Here is a 25,114-nt window from a genome sequence, read left to right as displayed (position 1 = left end):
GCTGCTTGCTTCAGTCTGTGTCTGCGTTCTTTCGCACCTGCCTGTAATCTGAGAAGGTCCCGCCTCTCTGGCTGGCTCCCGCCCGGAAAATCTTCAGTAATAGCCTATCAGATAGCGCTGTGGGCGGGACATTGCTCGTGTACACAGAGTGGTGACTGCAGCCAGAGAAACGGCTGCAAGTGCCTTGTTCAAAGCATACTTGTTTATTTAGAACATATTTTATACTAGTGTAAAAAGTAATTAAGACATAATCTTAAAATAATGCTTAAACTGTTTTATGATCAAATGTTTCCTCAGGTGTCACATTGCCTTGATTCCAAATGTCTTGTTAAAGTTTCAAGTGGTGGACTGGGTGGTTCTTCTAAACAAGTAGATACACATACACACTTTCCCTATACACACACACACACTTTCCCTATACACACACACACACACACACACACACACACACACACACACACACACACACACACACACACACACACACACACACACACACACACACACACACACACACACACACGCATATAAACAGACTGAACTAGTCTTCTACCAGTTATCTTAGTTATGAGAAGTTATGATTACAATTGTTTGCTTTTTACTAAGATTGCAAGTATTGCTTTGATACTGAAAGACATTCTGAAGGTGTATTATGTCTCAACATCTGTTTTGCAGGCATTGTTGTGTGCAACAAAACCGATCTTTTATTTTTGGATACTTTAATAATTGTTATTGCACTGGCACATTACAGGCAGATATTTGTTCCGTTTCTATATTTCACATCTTGTGGATCAACCAATAATTTAAAAAGAAAGCAAAAGGGCTGTAATTTTCCGGTCATCCTTGTGAGGAATTGCCTACTGCAATGTGTAAATCTCTCACTGAAGCTGGTTCTAAAGTTACGGTAAATCAGAATTCTGAGATTAAAGTCAGAATTCTGACTTTAATCTCAGAATTCTGATACTACTACTTTTACACTAGTATAAAATATGTTCTAAATAAACAAGTATGCTTTGAACAAGGCACTTGCTTTGCAACTTTATATTCCAGTCAATGGTCAGATAAGGGATTAGCTCCACATTCATGCTTTTACACAAGTTATTCACCTGGGTAAGTGGCATTTCATTTTACAATTTACACAAAAAGTAAGAGGGAGCAAACAGTACATTGTATTTTACAACTGTCTGTTTCCATATAAGAACAATGAAGCATGCAACTGTTTGAATCCTTAAACATTTTAGCAGTATTAAAAGGTCATTACATGAACAAATTACATTTCTGTCAAGTCAGGTTTGTGTTCTGCAACTGGAGAATATGTAATGTAGTCAATATGCAAGTTTGTTGTAGTTTGTGAACACACCACCAAAAAAAGTCAGAATTCAGAAGTCAGAATTCTGACAGTTACCGGTATTTCTGGCTTTTCTCTCCCACAGAATTTATTTTTTTTGTTCTGAGAAAAAAGTCAGAATTCTGAGATTAAAGTCAGAATTCTGACTTTTTTCCCAGAACAAAAAATATTTTTAAAATCCTCCCAAAAAAAATATCCTCTTCCGTACTAATGAGCTTCACATATCAACCTGAAAAACTGCGAGGCTCCACTCGCAGCCCCTCCCCACCAGTTACTCCGCTGCACGCAACCCCAACTCTGACTGACTTCCCTGTGTAACTGGGAAACTAATTGAATTGGATCATAAAATCGTGGTGTTTTTGCAACTTCAGCATAGGGGATAGGGATGTTTATTGAACTTCGGTTTAACACATGTATGGCTCTGCCGCTCAGCGCTGCTGCTTGCTTCAGTCTGTGTCTGCGTTCTTTCGCACCTGCCTGTAATCTGAGAAGGTCCCGCCTCTCTGGCTGGCTCCCGCCCGGAAAATCTTCAGTAATAGCCTATCAGATAGCGCTGTGGGCGGGACATTGCTCGTGTACACAGAGTGGTGACTGCAGCCAGAGAAACGGCTGCAAGTGCCTTGTTCAAAGCATACTTGTTTATTTAGAACATATTTTATACTAGTGTAAAAAGTAATTAAGACATAATCTTAAAATAATGCTTAAACTGTTTTATGATCAAATGTTTCCTCAGGTGTCACATTGCCTTGATTCCAAATGTCTTGTTAAAGTTTCAAGTGGTGGACTGGGTGGTTCTTCTAAACAAGTAGATACACATACACACTTTCCCTATACACACACACACACACACACACACACACACACACACACACACACACACACACACACACACACACACACACACACACACACCACACACACACACACACACACACACACACACACACACACACACACACACACACACACACACACACACACACACACACACACACACACACACACACACACCACACACACACACACACACACACACACACACACACACACACACACACACACACACACACACACACCTCTCAGATATGCATATAAACAGACTGAACTAGTCTTCTACCAGTTATCTTAGTTATGAGAAGTTATGATTACAATTGTTTGCTTTTTACTAAGATTGCAAGTATTGCTTTGATACTGAAAGACATTCTGAAGGTGTATTATGTCTCAACATCTGTTTTGCAGGCATTGTTGTGTGCAACAAAACCGATCTTTTATTTTTGGATACTTTAATAATTGTTATTGCACTGGCACATTACAGGCAGATATTTGTTCCGTTTCTATATTTCACATCTTGTGGATCAACCAATAATTTAAAAAGAAAGCAAAAGGGCTGTAATTTTCCAGTCATCCTTGTGAGGAATTGCCTACTGCAATGTGTAAATCTCTCACTGAAGCTGGTTCTAAAGTTACGGTAAATCAGAATTCTGAGATTAAAGTCAGAATTCTGAGAAAAAACTCATAAGAGAGTTTCAGCATAATTTAATTCTGACTTTAATCTCAGAATTCTGACTTTTCTCAGAATTCTGACTTTTTTCTCCCAAAAAAATAAATGTTTTTTTGTTCTGAGAAAAAAGTCAGAATTCTGAGATTAAAGTCAGAATTCTGACTTTTTTCCCAGAACAATTTTTTTTTTTAAATCCTCCCAAAAAAAAAATTCATGTGGCCCTAATCCTCTTCCGTACATTAGCTAGCCAACATGTATCTAGCAAATGTTTAGCAAAATATTAGAAGTGAGGCTACTAGACTAACGTTAGGTCTACTGTAATAGCTTCACTTTTAATAGTTTGCGAAACATTAGCTAGCACTAGTGTTTTGCAGTTGCTAGCAGCTTATTGGGATTTTATGCTAGATAGACAGATATAATAAATTAAGCATTATTGTTAGTTAAGCATGTCAGCCTGCAGCCCCACTTCTTGTCTCTCTCTCTCTCTAACTCATTGCAGATGACTGCACTAAAGAAAAGGGCACAGAGAGGAAACCAGTTAATTAAACATAATATATGCTTAAATGCATTTCAAAGAAGTTGTGTTGGAGTTTGTGTTATTCTACATTTTGACACCAAGATTTTCTGATTTTACTGCAAATGTATATCGGTTATCGGTCTCCTTGATTACTAATAATCGGTATCGGCCTTGAAAAAGCCATATTGGTCGATCCCTAACACACACACACACACCAACACGTTCTCACTCCCATCCCGTCACATATTGACGGACGGTCAGGGCCCCTCCCCGTCGCTATATTACGTACAGGGTACCCCTTGCCCGTCAGGCTTCTACGGGCAGGGCGTTCCATAGACCTTCATTGCGGACAGCGGACCCCTTGACCGTCAGGCTTCTACGGGCAGGGCGTCCCAAAGACCTTCATAGACCACGTGATCAACAACGATGGCCGACCTTCGTGTTATTCTCGGTGGAAAATGCCTATTTTAAGGTTCATTTGGCCATTAAAATGCGTTTTGATGTCATTTTATGCGAGTAATGAGTTTTTATTTCTGATTATTTGTGCAGTACATGTACATGTTTAGTTTGCTAGTTATGACGAAGATTACTTCATGAATGTGTACACATTCATGGTTGCTAAGGTGGTTGCTATGGACGCTGCAACAGCTCCCAGACCACGTGATCAACAACAATGGCCGACCTTCGTGTTATTCTCGGTGGAAAATGCCTATTTTAAGGTTCATTTGGCCATTAAAATGCGTTTTGATGTCATTTTAAGCGAGTAATGAGTTTTTATTTCTGATTATTTGTGCAGTACATGTACATGATGTTTAGTTTGCTAGTTATGACGAAGATTACTTCATGAATGTGTACACATGGTTGCTAACGTTTTTTTGGTGGAAATGTGTTTTTTCACAGCAAAGTCACCCTCTGTACTTGGACTTATTGGGAGAATCTAAAGGCGAGAACATCCCAAATATTCATTTAGGTCTTTATTTTAGACCTTTAGTGTTGCCGTCTGTGAGGAAAATGCATGGGGCTCAGAGCCTCGTATTTTTAAAATCTTTTTTTCCTTCTAATTTGTTATTCTTTTCAAAATAACACACTGTTATTTTACTCACCAATAACACACAATTATCCTTGCTTTTATTTATTGGTTTAATTCCATAATCTCGGTCTTTTTTGGTGTTCGTCAGGAACTGAATTTCAAAATAAAAATAACCGGAAACAGACGTAGGCATTTCGAGCGATTACCCAAGATCCTCAGCTACGCTGATTGGATGTTTTAGCCGTTTTAGCATGCTGGGGTTTGGTGTTTATATTGTATGAAATCCGAAAAAAGCCAGAGAAACGGCTGTATGGAAGACGGCCGGCAAAAATCACCGACTGTGTGAACGTGAACATTAATAGAATATCACCTCCCATCTTCAGAGCAATTTGACTATTATAACATTAGCGTTAAGAAAGCTTACTTAAATATCTGCCACAACATAAGTAACCGGATCAGAGTAACATTAAGTACAGTCCGCAGCATATCACTTCATAGTGTATCATATATCTCCTTATCGGAGTCAGCTGAGCCGTATCTGGCCGTGCAACACTCACAGTGTCACATACTGTATGCAGAAGTATTATTTTAAGCAACACATTAAGTTGAGGAAACACTCTAGTCAAATCGTGTCTTAGACGGGGCAGTGATATCATAAACCTGTTAATGTACGCATTCAAACACTTGTTCTGTTACCAGCTGTATTCACCTTGCAGGTGCAGCTATGTGGCTTTTATCCTGGATCAAGTGTTTAAGTCATGGATGTTTAAAGTTTAACTTCTTCATATGTCTAATATTATCGTTGACTTTTCATTCAGGAAGTAGGCTTGTTTGAGACACATTGCGGCTTGCCTCGAAAGTAGACGAGAGTAGCCGATCGCAGCCGGGGGAGGTGTCAAAATGCTCGTCTTAAGGCCCTGACACACCAACCCGATTTTGGGAGTCAGAGGCCGTCAGAGGCTGTCGGGCATTCACGGCGCCGTAGTCAGGTTGGTGTGTCCCGCACCGTCGACCGTGACACGCCTTATTTGGACTGCCAGACCCGATGCATGGCCGATTCAACATGTTGAATCGGCCATGCATCGGGTCTGGCAGTCGGACCAAATAATCACTCTGATTGGCTGTTCAGCTAGCAAATCAGTGCATGAGAAGCGAAGCGGAAGTGAGGGACGTAAACAAACGATTTAAGAAGGCACACACAGACTGCTATTCATTTTCATCTCATCATGGCGATCTGGAATGATGCAAACGATCATCACCTTGATCCAGGAGAGGCCAGCTCTGTATGATATTGCGGAGAAAAGATACTCTTCTTCTTCTCTGTCTTCCGGTTGTTGCCTCTTTTGAATGACGAATACACACTACCGCCGCCTGCTGGTAAGGAGAGTTATTGCCACTCACGCACTGAAGTCGGTGCGGTGTGTTCCCGTGCGACACATGGCCAAAACGCAGGAGAACACGGCCAGGCAACAGCCGACTTCAGCGTCGGCTAGTCCTCTGGTGACTGCTTGGTGTGTCAGGGCCTTTAAGTCGGACAGCTCGGACTCGGAGTCGGCTTGACTGGCTGGGTTTGCAATGGCGGAAATTGCGTTGGCGTGGATGCAATAGAAATCCCACATGTATTGTATGGAGAATGACATGATCTAAAGGGACTGTGATTGAGAGAAAATTAAATATTTGTTTACAATAAACATGAATATGTCATTTGTTTGATTTGCATTAAAAGACAATACCATTTTTGATTTAAATGATAGATTACCTTGTGCATTTGTTGCAGCCCTTGCTTGCTGCATAAGTGCAGCTGCTAAACTGTTATCTGAAAAATAATTTACATAATTTAAAATCATATCCAGATTGTTGGAATGCAATTTAGTTGTTTACTCACCATTTTGTAGTCTTTGGGAAATGTCTTGTGAGACTCTTACAGTGATGTCTCCCTGTCCATCACGCAGTGTAAGCACCACAAATTCCATTTTACCCACTGTAGACAAAGGTGATCTCCATAGCTTTATATAGGTTTGTTAATTCAGTCATGATGATGAACCACACCAGTGACTGGGTTCCATAATTAGAAATGCTCCTCCCTCTTAATGTTTGCAAAACTGATAGGTGGACAGGCTACAAATGATCAGTCTCTTCAGATCCGCACACATGAAGCTTCATGAGCATGAATTGAACAGACCTGCTGCTGTGTTAATTCTTTAGCTGCCACTTTAAGCTTTATGATGTGTACAACATGGATGTAATTTGATTTAATCTTGCCATTTTAAATGATGTATTCAATAAATAAGGTTAAACCAAATCATTACATTACAACAGATTTTATTTGAATGATTTGGTTTAACTTAAACAGAAACTGTATTGTTATTGCACATATTACAGGTACTGAGACAACGAAATGCAGTTTAGCTTCTAACCAGGTGCAACAAGCAGTGAAGTGGAAAGTAATGTACACAATCTACAGAATAACATACAGAATGAATTGAATGATGAATAAACAGTGGGGTATGAATACACTAGATATCAGCCTGTGAGCAGTATGAACAGTGGGGTATGAATATGCTAAGATATATAAAGTATGAAAACGGTAAGCAGTATAGTATAAAATATATAGATATTAATTTCATGATGATAAACATTGTGGAACAATGATGAAAAATCGGAATGGATGTGGCGACGTAAAACTGACACAAAACAACAACAAACTTTTGCCAGCCAATTGGAGAGTTTCATCAGCAGCACGTGGTAAAAACCACCAATGAGCGCTCAGCTCGAGATACCAGCGAGTCGTTTCCCATCAAGCATTTCGCTTCCGCAGCTCGTGGAGAGCAACTGTGCCAACTCGCCTCGCCTCGCTCTTAAGGCTGCGGGCGTCTTTGTCCCGCGAGATTTCAAAGTCTCATGTGGGCGAGCCTCCAGAGCAAGTCGGACAAAATGACTAACCATCATGCAACACACGAGCAAGACGTTGATCGCAACTGCGCAGGTCTGCGCAGGTTTTGCTTGTCTCAAACAAGCCTAGTATGACGCTGCGCTGTCAGTATGCTTCTCCATGTTTGTGATTGGACAAATGCTCCAAATGCCACCCCTTTCATGTGAACGCGCACCTAACTAGATAGGACACGGCTGGCTTGAGCGATTCACTTGATAACCCGCGTCGTAGTACCGTTTAGCGAGAGCGCGTATGTTTTGGATTAGGCCAACCGGCTAACTCAAACATATCCAGGTTAGGTTGAACCAGCTTCGTAGTACAGGCCCCCGGCCTGAGGGAGGAGGACCTGCACCAGCTGCACCTACAGAACTTAGCCCATGCTGGGCATAGCTGTTACCACCTGCACAGGCCTAGCCTGTCACTTTATTTGACAAAATGTGTTTACTTAATCAATTAACAGATTAACATTTAGTGTAACTTATGTATATTATTTCATTTTTATTTAAAAAAAATTGTGATGGTTCATGCTTGATAACTTTTAGTTCACATTTCAATAAATTGTATTTGCATTCCTTTTGTCCGTTATTCTTACTGAAAATGTTAAGTTACACATTCACATCTGACTGAAGATTGGCACCATTTATTTGGGTATATCCAGTCTCTGATAGTGTTACGTTATTATGAGAGTGCTCCGTTTGATTCTGAAATTGTATATATTTATATAAATATATACATAGGCTATGTGTGTGTATATGTCCGCATCTGTAGCCTGTTATTGTCTCATTATACCGCACTGTGAATGAATCAAAGTAAATATATAAGTGGTCATGAACACATCTGTCCATCAGACAGAGAGCTGCTGTGCCTCCTGTCATCATTAATGGACGTCTCTTTAAGATGACCGCTCAGAGGAGAGGAGTTCTCATTTCTCTAACCGCCTGCTGCTTCCCCTCCTCTCTCCTCGGTTCTCCTCCTCCTCTCTCCTCGGTTCCCCTCCTTGGCTCCTCCGCTCGCATCTCCTGTGGGCGGGACTAAGTCTCGAGGAGGGCAATAAGTGAAATGAGAAAGGGCCTAAGTGTCTCTTAGTGAATGTCCTGTACTGCTCTTAAATCTCATCACATCAGCTATTCCTTTCCCTCTTGGATGTTCTTCTGGACCCTCAGAGAAAGAGAACATGGTGAATCAGTCCTGTCTCTCAGGCCTGTCCTTTCCTAACAGAAATATCAAAAAACATATTATTGCAGAGCAAGTGTGTTATTTAAGAAAGAGGTGTGTTTGTTTGTTCAGGGGCTATAAATATAATGATTTTTTTTTATTTTAATGTGTTTTTTTAAATCCAACAGTGTACTACAAAAATAATCAGATTATGAATAAACCGTTCTAAATTCATCAACATTGAAATAAATGTATTATTAAAATAATATTTAACTGTTATCAAAACTTAGTGCAACTTTAGAAGCTTGCTCTGTCCGGTTGTCTCACTGAAAGACAAAGGGTCGCAGTTCTCACTATGTTCAATAATATTTGCCTTAAATACATTGAAATGTGAAAGTTGAACAAAAAAGTGATGTTGCTTGGTAAAATGTAAATGTAACCTTTAGCTAAGAAAGTGCACTCAACATCACTGATGTGTAGGTGATCTAGTATTCAGTCATGTTTAATGGCATGTGTATCAGTGTATTAGTCATTACTTTATGCATTCTTTGTAAAGTATGAAAAAGGTGTACCTTGGAATCCGTGCTGAAGTTCTCTGCTGCTAGGAGTCCAGATCTGTCTCTCCTCCTCTGGTCCAGCCTGTCTGGATCACCTTAAGGACACTTTGAACAAACAGATGTAAAGTTACATGTGTGGGTTACAGACTTCTTTACATGCCAACTACTTTTTATCTTCTTTTAAAAACAGGTCATAGTCTTATTGTTATACTTAAGAAATTGCTGGATATCACAGTCCTCATACTGTATCAGTTTGATTGAGTATTATTGTGTAGGTCTTTTTTATTTTACTGTTACTTTGGATGAGTTTTTCATGAGTCAGTCAAATTAATTTGTTTTCATATGCCATATTCATATGCATCACACACGTAAGGGTAAGACACAAACCTATTGAACAAATGCAATGGATAAGCTTAATTTTCACTGAAGTCACAGATAACGTCATGTCTAATATTTAAACAAATAATTTCCTTGTCACTAAAGCATTGACTACGCTATTCATCATCCTTAAATGCAGGCATTAAGTTACATGTTCTGTTCTACAGCCACGATAAGGCTGTTTCTCAAGTGTGAGGATAATACAATTAAAAGAGGCATTGGTAATAATAATATTAAAAACAACAATGTTTGTGTCGTTCGTCGGATAGGCGGTTAGCTGCAATAAATAACTCCAGTTCAACAAACCATATTACAATATCTAATGGATATATTTTAAAGATACACACATTTCATTGTGAGGTTGATTTAATATACACTGCTCTCTCCAACAATACGTTGACGTTAGCTAGTCTATTGTATGCTATAGTAGAGCATAGCGAATTTAAACGAACCTTAACAATGCATACAGTAACCTAACTATCTAACGTACAAGGATGACCTTATTTTAGCAACCTCGCACAGAAGCCTTTTGGTATACAGTAGCATCCCACTTAATGTTATACACTCTTGGATGCTACGCATAGCATCGTTAGCACAGATGGAGCTACGATTGCTCAAATGCTAACCCAACTCTAAACATTCATTAACGTTAGCTTAATAAAAACACCAGTAACATAACATAAGTACTTTATGTACTTTATGCAGGGTTGACTTACCGAAGAAACTGCATTCACGGTCGGTCTATTTTAACCGCAGATAAATCCTATATTTGCATGACGAATAGTCCACCAGGAGCCAACACAACAAACACGGCCGAGTTCAAGTAGTGTTCTCCTCATGAGCTGAGCCGCTGTAGCATCACGGAGCCAATGGAGCTAACGGAGCTAGCAGTGAGACAGAGGAGCCAGGAGAAGCAGTCCTGTTGTCATGAAGGGGGAATCTATACAGACAGGGGCGGAGCTTCCTACAGGCGATATAGGTGGTTGCCTAGAGCGCCTCCCAGAGGGGGGCGCCAAAAATTGGACCCAAAAAAAACTATATTCTATATTCTAACATAAGGGGAAATGAGCCAAAAATCTAAAACGGTCGGTCGGTCTAAGAGCCTCGGCTTTAGGTGTTCACAGTCAGAACATGCTTGGGCGCTGTGCATTGTGGGTATCGGTCAAGTGTTTATAAAATTAAGCGTTGAGGAAAGAAAGACTAACGTTAGAGAACTACGAAGAGGCAAAAGCCATCCGGGGCGCAGTATAAAAACAGAAGAAAAGAAGAAGAGAAACGTGCCAAGGTGAAAGGTTTTGTATTTATTTGTTTGTTTATTTAGCATATTATATTTTGATTATTTGATATGTGTAACATATTTTACATTTCTTCTTAATTTTCTTTGAAAGCAAATTTGCACATTCTTTTATTGTTTGTTATTGTTGTTATTATTATTGTTTGTTAGCTAAGTTGTTTGTTTTAATTCTTTAGTGTGCACTTTACATTTATTCTTAGCTCTTGTTCTTGCTTTTAATAAATAAAGGTGCAGTACTGTCACAGCAGGATTTGGAAAAACTTGTCCATGCTTTTATCTTCAGTAGACTGGACTACTGTAATGGTGTCTTTGCAGGTCTCACTAAAAAATCTATTAGAAAGCTGCAGCTAATTCAGAACACCGCTGCTCGAGTCCTCACTAACACTAAGAAAGTGGATCACATCACTCCTGTTCTGAAGTCTTTACACTGGCTTCCAACAAAATAAGTTACCATAGCTATGCAAATTACATTTCTGACCTCCTGCTAAATTATGAACCATCCAGAACTCTCAAGTCATCAGGGACTGGTCAGCTTCCTGTCCCCAGAGTCAGAACTAAACCTGGAGAAGCAGCGTTCAGTTATTATGCTCCAAGTATCTGGAACAAACTCCCAGAAACCTGCAGGTCCGCTGCAACTCTGACTACTTTTAAATCCAGCAAGAAGACTTTTCTTTTTGTCGCTGCTTTTAATTGAACTATTCATATCTTAGACTGCACTGTAACTTTTATCCATGTATTTTTTCTTAATGTCTTTCATTTTTTGTTTTTCTTTTAATGTTTCTTTTATTATCTTTTACTGTTTTTAAATGCCTTTATCTGAATGTCTTTCATTTTTGTAAAGCACCTTGAATTGCCTGGTGCTGAAAGGTGCTATATAAATAAACTTGCCTTGCCTTGCCTTGCCTTGCCTTCCTGTGTGTCAAAGAATAGATTTCAAAATACTGCTGCTGGTTTATAAAGCATTGAATGGTTTAGGCCCAAAATACATGTCTGACCTCCTGCTAAATTATGAACCATCCAGATCTCTCAGGTCTTCAGGGACTGGTCAGCTTTCTGTCCCCAGAGTCAGAACTAAACATGGAGAAGCAGCGTTTAGTTATTATGCTCCAATTATCTGTAACAAACTCCCAGAAACCTGCAGGTCCGCTGCAACTCTGACTACTTTTAAATCCAGGCTGAAGACTTTTCTTTTTGTCGCTGATTTTAATTGATTCACATCTTAAACTGCACTGTAACCTTTATCTTTTAATGTTTCTTTTATTATCTTTTCTTTTTAATGATTGATTTTAAATGCCATTTTCTTAATGTCTTTCGTTTTTTGTAAAGCACTTTAAATTGCCTTGTGTTGAAAGGTGCTATATAAATAAACTTGCCTTGCCTTGCCTTACTTTACTGTATAACTGTTAAGATGTTTTGATTTTTTTGGGGGGGGGGCGCAGTGGTGAAGCTCGCCTAGGGCACCAAATGTGCTAGGTCCGCCCCTGTATACAGAATATGTTTTTGTGGATCCAGGCTAGAAACATGTTAATTTTCTTTTGTTAAGTTGGACATTTTAACCAGCGGCGTAGCTGTGGGTGGGCCCACCCACATGCACGTCTGGCCCACCCACAGCCAATCAGCGCTTCATAGCGCAGAACCGGGAAGTAGGGTGACCAGATGTCCCGCTTTGCGCGGGACTGCACAGCATTTTCCCGACTTTTGGTGCGTCCCGCAAATTGAGACGATGTCCCGCATATTTCATTTTGATTGGCTAAAACGCTTTTCTTTAAAATCAGATTCATCCAATGGCTGTTGAGAAAGCAGGGAAGGCTATCATCAGGGGGCTGTGTTTGCTGTCAATCAAACTGTAACACACGGCGGGTGCTGGTCAAGTGTTAACCAATGAGAGTAACTCACTCACACACACCCCGCCAAACAACAACAACGAACGCAGGCGACGCAGCAGGTTATGGAAAATGGAGGAAACTGAAACTACAGCTAAGAAGAAAAGAAGATGCACATACAACAAAGACTGGGAAGACACTTACCCGTGGGTGCAGCCAGTGCAGAGTGACTCTCAGAGAGTTTTGCAATCTTTGCAAGAGTAATTTTTAAATTTCACATGGCGGTGAATACGACGTCAAAAGACACAGAAGCCGCGTTCACACTGCGGTACTTTTCCCACAAAGGTTCATGCGAACTTAGTTCATGATCGCGTTCACACCAAAAAGAGCCGGTACTAAAAGTAGTTCATGCGAACCTTTTTACCCCCCTCGAAAGTCCCTGCTAGAGAGCAGGGACTTTCGAGCAGCTCTTTTTTGAGTAAGAGCTATATTCCTGATTGGCTGGGCGAATTGCAAACTACGCCCCGTAAAACTCCCAAAAAGTTTTGTGAAGCCGCCATTTTATTATCCTCGCATTAGCATTATTAGCATTAGCCCAGCGCAGAAACGCAGATAGACTAACTTATGGCAACACAAAATAAAACATGGGAGCGGTGGAGATGAGGAGGTGTCGGCGTTCTGGCGATTTACTCGGAAGGCTTCAGTAGAAGCTGCTGGGACTCCCAACAGCTTCTACTGAAGCCAGTCCCCAACTCCGGGGACAGTATACGCCGTGAAGTGGTTTGCGGCCTGCCAGTAAACCCAAAGCAGAAGAAGAAGAAGAAGAAGTGACGTCAGCAGCTTCATTTGCCTAATCCACCCCCAGGGAGTTGTTCTGGTGTGAACGCGATCTGTACTTAGTTCATGCGAACTAAAGAGTTCGCATTAACTAAGTTCGCATGTACCTTTGTGGGAAAAGTACCGCAGTGTGAACGCGGCTAGAGAATGCGATTCTCACAAGAAACGTGTCGCTCAAAAAGAGACATCCCACTCTATGGAGACATTCCTACTCAAACCAAAAAATGATGGCCACTCAGACAAGGTAACAGCAGCAGAAATAACCAGTGTTTACCATACAGTGCAACACTCCCATTCATACCGGTCAAATGACTGGTAACAAGCTAGCGCCGACCATTTTTCCAGACTCTGAGATAGTAAAGAAAATGTCATGTGGTCGTACAAAAGCAGCGTCCATAATAACAGATGTGCTTGCCCCTGCCTCTGTGGAGAGTTGTTTGACAGAGTCAAAGACACCAGTGGTTCTAGGTGACAAAATAGCCCACACACTGTGTGTGGGGGCCCACCTTCTGTTGCTGTGATGGACAAAACTGAAAGCTATTTTATTTGATGTATTATTGTGTTTCTGTTCCCTCCTGGCCAGTGTTGGTTTTATTTTATCTATTAATTTATGTTGTGCCTACTTGTACAGGTAATACTGACTAGTTGAATTAAGAAGATGCATTTCTAAACACTTGAAGTGAATAATGCCTGCTGCCTTAGTTTACTTTTCTTTATTAAAAAACTGCATTTTGACTTCACTTTCTGCTCAGTTGTTATATATTTGTTACGTTTTTTTTTTCTTCCGGGGGTTGGGGGGTGCTGTTGAGAGGGTGTCCCACATTGTCCCACACAACCATACTCCTTGTCCCACATTTGGTTTGTTGGGATCTGGTCACCCTACCGGGAAGCCCAGAAGGAAGTGCCACAAACTGCAGTTCATCTAGTGGCCGACAGGGGATGGATGCAAAAAGGAGCAATTCCCATAGACCCCCATGTTAAAATGCCCAACTTTACAGCAGAAATAAACATGTTTCTTGCCTGGATCCAATAAAACTTATTCTGGATATAGTTAGATTCCACCTTCATGACAATGGAATAGGGAGTGCATTTTTTTACCGTGAGTTGTTATAGTAAGTAAATTAACTTTTGCCGTGAGTGAATGAAAGTATTATTTCTTCTTGAGGTCTGCAGTTTAGCGTGTACACATTTGCTGAATATGAAAACACTCAGTGTGTGCCCACTGTGCGACTGTCAAGGATAAACAACCTGTGCCCCTGATATATGTTGTATGTATTATTGCTACACAAACATTACATTGCAGTTTAAGTGTCGCCAACTCCGTTTAAGAGATCTATCCCCGTCTGTGTGCGAGGGGGCGGGGCAGTTTACACACACACAGCTGCTACATTCAGCAACACACACACACGGAGGAGATGGCGGAGAGAACGCGCTCCGAGGTGTGGTTAAACTATAGCCGTGTCGATGTGGACAATACTCGTTACCAAAAGTGGAATAAGAGTTTAGCATTTAAGGGCGGTAACACGAGCAATGTGTCTAAACATTTAGCAAAAGTGCTCCACATCCAGACGGAGGAATGCACCGGGTTGGACTTTCTTAGTAGCTCTGTAGCCCCATCCACGAGTAACATTTCCACGTCAGGTGTTATGTATGCTAGCAGCAACACACCGAGTTAACTACATTATACAACTGGTTATGATTAGAGGTAACTGAGTTATTTATTTTGTTAAAGTTTCAGCTATTCTGTTTACAGTTCTGTCATCACATTATTTAATACGATTTGTTAAAACATTGTTGTTTCTTTTGATGTGAAATATTATGTATTTAATTTAAATAAAAAGCAATGTTAGTTTTGTTCACAATTTGTTTAGTTAGTTTACCTTGTTTTTTTCTCCAAAATAACCGATAAAAGTAATGTTAAAGGACCGGATCGATAAGACATAGACATAGACATAGACATACTTTATTGTCATTTCAACAAGACACAGAGTGTACTATTAAAACGAAATTTCGTTGTACTGGCTTACAGGAACAGGACAATATAAAAACTTGCTAAAATTGTACATATAAATAAATAATAGTGACGTGGTGCTGATAAAATTAAAGATAAAGTGTGCATTTAAAATATAAAGACTTACTATACATATAAATAAAATAGACATATAACAAATATGTGCTCTTTACATAATAATGTAATCTTTATGTTACTGGTTCAGCAGTCTGATGGCTTGGGGGAAAAAGCTATTGCAGAATCTGGTTGTTCTGTTCTTAATGCTGCGGAACCTCTTGCCAGAGGGCAGCAGGGAGAACAGAGCATGGTGAGGATGAGTGGGGTCTTTAAAATGTTCTGGGCTTTTGTCAGGCAGCGTTTCTGAGCGGTGTCTCTGATGGGAGGGAGAGAAACTCCGATGATCTTCTCTACTGTCCTGACCACTCTCTGCAGAGACTTCCAGTCTTTGGCGTTGCAGTCTCTCGACCAGATGGAGATGCCGCTGGTCAGCACGCTCTCTTTGGTTCCTCAGTAGAACGTGGTGAGGATGGGAGGGGGGAGCTCTGCAGGAAGTGTAGGCGCTGCTGTGCCTTCTTAAATAGTGATGTAGTGTGAGTGGACCAGGTCAGACTGCTTGTGATATGCACCCCCAGGAACTTGGTGCTGTCTGTAGTCTTCACTGCTGTGCCGTTGATGTGGAGTTGTGGGTGACAGTGCTTTTTGTTCCTGAAGTCGACAATGATCTCTTTTGTTTTATCGACATTCAGGATCAGGTTTTTGGAGTTACACCAGTCTGTCAGATGTTTCACCTCCTCCCTGTAGGCCTGTTCGTTGTTGTCCCTGATGAGTCCCACCACTGTTGTATCGTCCGTGTACTTTATGATGTGGTTAGTACTGAACCTGGAGCATAAGCATAAGCGCTATCGATAAAAGTAGTAGTACCGTTAAAGCCTTAACGATACCCACCCCTATGTGGATGTCAGTTTTACACACATTCTGAGGCCGCCGTGCCTATGCTTTTTGTTTTCACTGCTAATTTATGCTTATGTTCTATTGGTGCATTACAAAATCATTAATGAAGTTTCAGCTCAAACCCCACGCTTAATATGTCTCCCCCTGGCCAACCTACATTTCTCCAGGCCCAACCACACAATAATTCCTGGCTACGCCATTGATTTTAACATAGGGTCTACGGGAATTGCTCCCATATGCATCCGACGTCGCCTACAGTTTGCAGCATTGAGCTTCACAGCACTGTCCCCCAGAAGTCGGGTTGATAGCATTTGGGCTCGATTGCTTATCCTGTCCGAGTAGCCCGGATGATGCTGCATCGCAATTTTTGACGTCGAATTTTATACACTGAATTTTTTTACATCGAATTTTAAACACCGAAATATTTGACGTCGAATTTTTTTCACTTGAATTTTTGGGATCTGAATTTCAACATTTTTATTTCACATAGGTTAATTCGGAGCAAAACACATTCAGATACATGATTTTCAAAGTAATTATTTTCAATGCTATAAATTCGGTGTCTGATAAAATTCAAATACTTCTGTCTCTTGTTTGCTTCCATACGGCTGCATCAGAGCCAAAGTTTTATCGGCAATTTGATAAAAAAAGGCCGATACCGATAATCGGTCAAATGCGGAATATCGGCCCGATAATCGGCCAAGATGTACATTTCTCTGACGTTTGTTTCTCTCTGGGCTACAACAAATTGGGTAGATGAATTGCCAGGGTCAGAAGACCCTGGTTTGGGTGGGATGTTATGTTGTTTTCTTTTTGTGTTTTGCGTTTGTGTTACATTAGTTTTAATGTTAAATAATAAAAGCAGTGACAATCCCTTTTGTGTATGGGGCCAAAATATACAATTTAAATATAATCCCACAGATATGCAGCAGTCACCATGCAAAACATGAAAATCTATTCTTGGAATATTAAAGGCTTGGGAAACCCCATAAAAAGGAATAAAGTATTATCTCTTCTTAAAAAAGACACAGCTGATGTGGTCTTCTTTCAAGAAACCTTTCTCTCAGATATGATACGATGGGCTCATAAGAACTCAGATGCTCGAATCTGTTGCTTGGTAATAGTCTTTATTGGACAGAAACCAAAGCTATCAATGACTTCTAGGTTCTACTAGGACTCTCCATGGAATCACTAGGATCTACTAGGTACTGTAATATCGATCTCTGGTAAACATGCATGGATCGAACGATAACACAAGACGAACCAACACCAGACAAAGGGAGAGAAGGACTAAATATACATATTAGGTAATGGGGCACAGGTGGACACAATCAGGGGCGGGAACAACAATCAGTCTAGCAGGTGCCACACGGACAGGAAGTGCCGACACCTGGAGAGAGAGAGTATAGTGATTATTATCAACAGACCGATAGACAACACACTAAAACACAACAGCTAACAGCATACTAGCACTAAACCCTGACAGTACCCCCCCTTTTACGGACGGCTCCAGACGTCCCTGAATAGTGAGACCGTAGTCTGTCAAAATCTGTGATAAGGGACTTGTCGACAATGAAGCTGCCCGGGATCCAGCATCTTTCCTCTATTCCATACCCTACCCAGTCGACCAGGAACTGTCTCCCTCTACCCCGCTTTCTTTCTGACAGAATCTTTTTGACTGTATAGACGATACCTCCGTCGATGACCCGGGGAGGTGGAGGTGGTGTGGAGGGGGGAACCAGTCTGCTCTCTAAAACTGGTTTCAGCTTGCTGACATGGAACGTGGGGTGGACCTTGAGGGACTTTGGGAGACATAGGCGAACAGCAACAGGATTAATAACTTTTGAAATGGGATATGGACCAACGAACCGAGGAGCCAGTTTCCTGGAGGGGACGTGCAGAGGAAGATCTTTGGTGGACAACCACACTCGTTGACCGACCTTGTATCTAGGAGATGGACGTCGCTTTCGGTCAGCCAACCTCTTCATGCCGGTCGCACTTCTCTGCAGCATCTGGCGAACTCCCTTCCATACCGGCGACAGCGGCGAACCAGAGCATGTGCTGATGGTACGATAACTTCCTGCTCGAGCTCCGGGAACAATGGAGGCTGGTATCCATGGACACATTGGAAAGGAGAGATTCCGGTGGCTGATGTGGGTAAGGTGTTGTGTGCATACTCAACCCAAATCAGATGTTTGCTCCAGGTGGTAGGTTTCTGGGACACCAGGCATCTCAAACAGGTCTCCATTTCTTGGTTCATCCTCTCCGCTTGGCCGTTTGACTGGGGATGGTATCCGGACGTCAGGCTCACAGTGGCTTGGATCAGGCGACAAAACTCCCTCCAGAAACGTGAAACGAATTGTGGGCCTCGGTCTGAAACGACATCGTTTGGGAAACCATGGATACGGAAAACATGGGACAACATGGCCTGTGCTGTTTCTCTGGCCGTAGGCAATTTGGACATGGGGATGAGGTGTACCATCTTGGAAAAACGATCAATGACTGTGAGTACTGTGGTGTAACCTGCCGAAGGTGGAAATCCTGTCACAAAGTCCAACGCAATGTGCGACCATGGTCTGTTGGGAATGGGCAGAGGTCGGAGAAGACCTGCCACAGCTTGACGAGACGTCTTGTTCCTAGCACACACAGGACATGCTGCCACATATTCTGCCACATCTTTCCCCATAGCAGGCCACCAGAATCTGTGTTTCACCATAAAGAGGGTCCTCTTGGTTCCAGGATGGCATGAAAGAACAGATGTATGGACCCAATGAATCACCTTAGAACGAAGTGTCCCTGGAACAAACAGGCGATTCTGAGGACACCCTTTAGGAATAGGATTCCCGCTGTTAGCCTGTTTGACCTTGGCTTCAATGGGCCAGGTCACACTCCCTATCACTCGGTCTGGCCGCAGAATGTGAGTACAACCGTCCCTTGGGAATAGTAGAACCTGACAGAAGGTCTATGGGGCAATCGTACGGTCTATGGGGTGGCAAAGAAGTAGCTCGTGTTTTATTAAACACCTCCTTGATGTCTAAATAACATGCCGGAATTTTAGCCAAATCAGGAAAGTCAGAAGGCTTAGAAAAAGTGTCAGTGTTATTGCCTGACCCCTGCTTAGAGTTACTAGATCCATGCAATTTGCTCAACCCTGTTTTACTTAAACATGAACAAGAGCACTCAACTCCCCACCCTTTAACCTTTCCTGTCTGCCAGTCAACGTGAGGGTTGTGTTTAACAAGCCAGGGGTACCCCAAAATGATAGGATGTTGAGCAGAGTTAAATAAATGAAAACTTATTTGCTCATGATGTTCCTGATCTATGACTAATACCATGGGCTCCGTGCGATGAGTAATAGTACATAAAAGGCGTCCGTCCAAGGCACTAGCCTCTAAGGGTTGATCTAAAAGAACGACCTTTAAGTTTAAACTTTTAGCCAACTCCCAGTCTAACAAACTCTCATCAGCCCCAGAATCGACTAATGCATCCTGAGTCATAGTATTATCACCAAGTTTGATTTGTACCTGCATTAATTTTCTGACTGGAGAGTCGACGGAAGTCACTCGGCTCACCAGCGTCCTCCTTCCCGCTGATGAGCCCGATCTTTTACTGAACAGGCTGCCGAAACATGACCCTGCTGGCCGCAGTAGAAGCATCGCCGTTCCCGTAGACGGCGCTGACGCTCCTCCGGAGTGAGTCTGGCTCTACCGAGCTGCATCGGTTCCTCCGCGGCGATAGGGGGCGCTGGTCGCTCTGGAGGTGAAGACTGGGAATTCCTCTGCCAAGCGTTGTATTCCCTCGGTAATTCCTGTCTGAAAGGTGGAGTGGATCCTGTATTCCTTCCTTTCTCCCGCTCTCTTTCAGCTAGACGTTGATCAACCCGGATAGCCATGGCGATGAGCGAGTCCACATCTTCAGGCAGCTGTAATGGAGCCAACTGATCCTTTATGGGATCCGATAATCCATGCAGGAAGGCATCAAAGAGAGCCGCTGAGTTCCACCCACTCTCCGCTGCCAAAGTACGGAACTCGATTGCGTAATCCATCACTCTCCTCTGCCGCTGCTTAATGTTCACCAGGGCTCTCGCTGCCTCTCTCCCGGGTGATGTCAGATCAAAAATCTTGCTCATGGTCTCCAAAAACAGTCTTAATGACTGACAAACAGGCGAGTTCCGGGACCACTCCGCTGTTGCCCAGGCTTCCGCTCTCCCCGTCAGATGAGAAACAATAAAAGCTATCTTAGCTTGATCGGTGGGAAATGCTGCGGGCTGGTGTTTGAAGTGGAGATCGCACTGCACCAGGAAAGGACGACAGTTTCCAGATTCTCCGGAGAACTTCTCTGGCGAAGCGAGGCGGATCGTAGGCGAATGTACGGGGACTTGAACGGGAATATCAGCAGACCCGACCCCCGCTGGACCGGAAAACTGTGCCGCAGGAACACCAGGATTTGCCACGAGATGAGTGAGTACTTCCCGCATCTTCTCAGCCAGTAGGTTTATTTCCGTTGACACAGTAGCTTGAAGGTTGTCTTGACGAACATTCAAACCCTGGACCCCTTGGTTAATTGCTGACAGCTGTTCCTCATGCTGATGAAGGAGTCTACCCGTTTTTAGCGTTGTAGAATCGACTGAGTCCATCTTGTTAGGTTGGTTCGTTCTGATACGATGGGCTCGTAAGAACTCAGATGCTCGAATCTGTTGCTTGGTAATAGTCTTTATTGGACAGAAACCAAAGCTATCAATGACTTCTAGGTTCTACTAGGACTCTCCATGGAATCACTAGGATCTACTAGGTACTGTAATATCGATCTCTGGTAAACAGGCATGGATCTAACGATAACACAAGACAAACCAACACCAGACAAAGGGAGAGAAGGACTAAATATACATATTAGGTAATGGGGCACAGGTGGACACAATCAGGGGCGGGAACAACAATCAGTCTAGCAGGTGCCACACGGACAGGAAGTGCCGACACCTGGAGAGAGAGAGTATAGTGATTATTATCAACAGACCGATAGACAACACACTAAAACACAACAGCTAACAGCATACTAGCACTAAACCCTGACAAGATACTGAACATCTTAAATTGAAAAGAGATTGGATAGGTCAGGTGTATTTCTCATCATATAAAACCCATAGTTCAATCAGGAGAGACATGATGTATGGAATACATATTTATTATCGGTCACATTATATCAATGAAACATAATGATGACAGTTCATCACAAATGAATGAAATGTTGTTTTGGCGATTAGGCCCAGGTTTATTGTAGGATATCAGGAAGGGAAGAACCGTTTCCGATGAACCCCCCTGGGTCTAGACACTGGTGGTGGTGATAAGTGGTTAGGTCCGGTTGGAAGGGAGAAGGTTAAGCTTGGTCCTGAGTTCAATCAATCGATCAATCAATGTTTAGTCATATAGCCCAATATCACGAATGTTACATTTGTCTCAGTGGTCTTCACAGTGTGTACAGAATATCAGTATGACAATACGACACCCTCTGTCCTTGGACCCTCACATCGTACAAGGAAAAACTTCCAAAGAAAACCCAGTTTAAAGGTAAAAATGGGAGAAACCTCAGGGAGAGCAACAGAGGAGGGATCCCTCTCCCAGGACGGACAGACGTGCAATAGATGCCGTGTGTAAATTGAAAAGATAATACATTTGCAACATAGGTAGTCCACATGTTTGGAAATGCATGTGTGTGCATGCATGGAGTTGAAAGCAGGAGGCGAAGGGGTGGAGGAGGGTTGCGCGTTGACACCTGGAAGACAGCTGATAGAACAGGGGAGAGCATATATAGAGGGATTAACAGGTGCGATCATTAGGCTTATAAATGGAGGGGCGTGATAGGTTAGCTGGGGAGTGGCGCTCCCTGTCATTTAGATGCAGGGAGCAAGTATTGCCATGACGAGCAATACGGAGTGTTAGGTCTTCCTGTCTGAACTTGCGCTAAGCTTCATTTCAATCAGGAGAGACATGATGTATGGAATACATATTTATTATCGGTCACATTATATCAATGAAATATAATGATGACAGTTCATCACAAATGAATGAAATGTTGTTTTGGCGATTAGGCCCAGGTTTTTTGTAGGATATCAATCGGGAAGGGAAGAACCGTTTCCGATGAACCCCCAAAAGAATGAAGTATGAAGTACTGAATGTGAATAATCTTACCTTGTGGGATGCAGCGGAAATCTATGGATGGAAAGGAGAGGTTAATACATGTGAGGATTTAAGCGACTGATGCCTCCCGGGCATCCTTCCTGGACGTACAGGGCTTCCCGGACGTACGGGGCATCCCGGACGTACGGGGCATCCCGGACGTACGGGGCATCCCGGATGGGGCATCCTGGACGTACAGGGCGTCCCGGACGTACGGGGCATCCCGGAGGGGGCATCCTGGCCGTACAGGGCGTCCTGGACGTACGGGGCATCCCGGATGAGCGGGGACTACCCGGACGCACCGAGCGACCCGACCATTCCCCCGGGGCACCCGGAACGTGCGAGGCTTCCCGAATGTGCGGGGTTACCTGACTTTAGCAGGGAAACATTATACGGACCGGAGGTTTCACGACCCGGACATACGGGGCTTCCCGGACATACGGGGCATCCTGGACGTACAGGGCAACCCGGACATACGGGGCATCCTGGCCGTACAGGGCATCCTGGACATACAGGGCATCCTGGACGTACAGGGCGTCCCGGACGTACGGGGCATCCCGGAGGGGGCATCCTGGCCGTACAGGGCGTCCCGGACGTACGGGGCATCCCGGGTGAGCAGGGACTACCCGGACGCACCGAGCGACCCGACCAGCACCCCGGGGCGCCCGGAACGTGCGAGGCTTCCCGAACCTTTTCTTTTGCGGGGCAACCTGCTTTAGCAGGGACACGTTATACAGACCCGAAGGTTTTACAGCCTGGACATACAGGTTTAAATATGCAGAAATAAACATGAGCCGCGGGGCGACATACGTGCTGACATACTAAGAACCACCACCCGTTATATGCATACGTACCAATTTGTTTAAGGTTGGAGAGACCTTTGGATAGCCAGCACGGCATTGAGGTCAGGGCGAATGTAGGATGAGAAAGCGGAGGAGGACCACCGTCCGAGTTGTTGCAGGGATGAGGATGAGACGCCTTGATTGGCAGCGGAAGTAGCTGCGCCTATTCTGAAGGAGTGCCCCGTGTATAGAAGGGGTGATAACCCGGATTTAATGAGGACTTGTTTTAAATAGACATTGAACTGTCGTTGCGTTAAAGGAAAATTCCCTGAGATAAGGAATAATGGTGAGAGAGGATTAGAGGTAGGTCTAAGCCGTAGGAACTTGATCATGGCCTTATAAGGGCAGAACTGGGAGTCGATGTGGGCGGCGATGACGGAGCAGGCGCCGCCGCATTTGGAGTGTTAAAGATATAAACTAAAGTGGCTAGCGTGAAAGGATATGTCAGAAAGCTGACGTCTCGATTGAAATCGAAGGTAAGGGAAGCTGTGGTAAATTCGCCTGGTCTGAGAAAGGCATAAAAAGCTAGGAGAAATAGAGCATCGAGTAGTGCATCGATATAAGGGGAGAATAACCCACTTCTAAGTTTGGAGAGCATGAGGCGTAAAGTGGAGAGTGTAATAGGGCGTCTCCGGTCTAAGACGGGGGAAAAGTTTTAATGAGACCTTTGAGGATGAGTTTGACTGACTGGTTTGCGAACAGGCTGGGAAAGCCGGGATCGGAACGCGAACGTTAAACTGAACTCCTGCTAAGAGGCCCCGGATGTATTGGGGTTTGAGGTGGCGATCAGTGGCGCAGTAGCACATGAAGGCACACACGGTGGAGATGAGAACAGTTTTAAGTGTGATGCCTACGGAAAAGCGAAACGTCGCAAACGTTCTCCAAGCGAATCATATGTTTTGAGGGTGGACGCGCTAAGCCCTTCCTCATAAACCTGCTGATTCGAGGTGCCTTTCTAGGGGGCTTCTATTTAAGAGAGAGAGAGGAGATGCGGGGGAGGAGATGCGGGGGAGGAATCCTGACGGGTTGAGCGCTGCTCCTGGGCAGAGGTTCCGGGAACGTCTTGTGGGCTGACTGCGGTGATCTATGGATGAAATGAGAGATTAACATGTGGATTAAACAATCGGCCGGAATCACTGCCGGGCTTACTGTACATCATAAGATGCTGACCCGAAGGTCGACGGCCGGAATCAGCACCGGACTTACGAGAACACTACCACTAAACAACGGCTGGAATCGCTGCCGGGCTTACTGTTCTCTGCTGGGCTTACTGTACATCATAAGATGCTTGACCCGAGAGCCACCGGCCAGAATCAGGCCGGGCTTACGTCCTACCACTAAACAATGGCCGGAATCGCTGCCGGGCTTACTGTACATCATAGGATGCTGACTCGGAAGTCGACGGCCGGAATCAGCGCCAGGCTTACGTGAACACTACCACTAAACCTTGCCGACACGATGGTCGATGACCTGCGATGCAGGGTTAAACATGCACAGATGAACCCTACCACTAAATGTATAGATACCAGGAAAGAGATCTTGGATGGCCGTCTGGTTGTTGTAGGGATGAGGAATAATTACCTTGATTGCGGCAGGGTTGCTGCACCTATCCTGGACGAAGCCCTGAAATGCTATTAAGACACCACCACCAGTTATATGCATGTTTACCATAGGTAAACTGAGAGATCTAGGATGCCGGCACGAGTCGATGTCCGGGGGAAGAGGGAGATGTAGACAATGTAATGCAGCTGTTAGCTTGAGTACA

At 43.3% G+C, this 25,114-nt stretch overlaps 1 long non-coding RNA gene across 1 annotated transcript; it reads right to left on the bottom strand.

Moving 5' to 3' along the window:
- Positions 1-6,701: 6,701 nt before the first annotated feature.
- LOC139434584 (uncharacterized) lies at positions 6,702-10,348 on the bottom strand. The gene is made up of 3 exons (XR_011643907.1): positions 10,135-10,348; positions 9,056-9,145; positions 6,702-8,539 (listed from the first exon to the last, which is right to left on the bottom strand). It is a non-coding gene; the product is annotated as an uncharacterized lncRNA (long non-coding RNA).
- Positions 10,349-25,114: the final 14,766 nt, after the last annotated feature.

Source organism: Pseudochaenichthys georgianus, chromosome 10, assembly GCF_902827115.2.
Source record: "Pseudochaenichthys georgianus chromosome 10, fPseGeo1.2, whole genome shotgun sequence".
In the NCBI taxonomy this organism is placed as follows: Eukaryota; Metazoa; Chordata; class Actinopteri; order Perciformes; family Channichthyidae; genus Pseudochaenichthys; species Pseudochaenichthys georgianus.
Note: the sequence above shows the minus strand (reverse complement) of the source record. Positions and strands in the feature narration are given on the sequence as shown.